Source organism: Elaeis guineensis, chromosome 3 (genome assembly GCF_000442705.2).
Source record: "Elaeis guineensis isolate ETL-2024a chromosome 3, EG11, whole genome shotgun sequence".
Taxonomy (NCBI): Eukaryota; Viridiplantae; Streptophyta; class Magnoliopsida; order Arecales; family Arecaceae; genus Elaeis; species Elaeis guineensis.
In genome coordinates this window covers 97064771-97065201 of record NC_025995.2, presented here as the reverse complement: position 1 = coordinate 97065201, position 431 = coordinate 97064771, and positions in this window count along the sequence as shown.

Sequence of the window (431 nt, the reverse complement as noted above, 5' to 3'; positions counted from 1 at the left end):
CAGGCGGTCGGACGGTCGGGCCGTCCAGTCGGTCGGGCCCTCCGGTCGGTCGGGCCCTCCGATCGGTCGGGCCCTCCAGCAGTCGGTCGGGCCCTCTGGTCGGTCGGGCCCTCCGGCAGTCGGTCGGTCAGCGGGTATCCCCCAACAGTTGCCCCCCTCCACTCCCAAGTCGGGTGGTGGACTGGCCGAGGCTTCCATTCGGGCAGCAATCCCGGACGACTGGGAGTGGATTTGTCGCATGTGTAGATCCGGCCGTACTGTCGGATGATCCGATGTCAGACGCCTCATGAATGCCCAGCGATCCGGACGTCCAGTCGACGTCAGAGGTCACGTCAGCGTCAGGTGTCAGACGCCACGTCTTGCCGTCGTCAGTCGTCACGTCGGTGTCAGAAGATCGGGCGCCGGACGATACAGCGTCAGTCGATCGGATA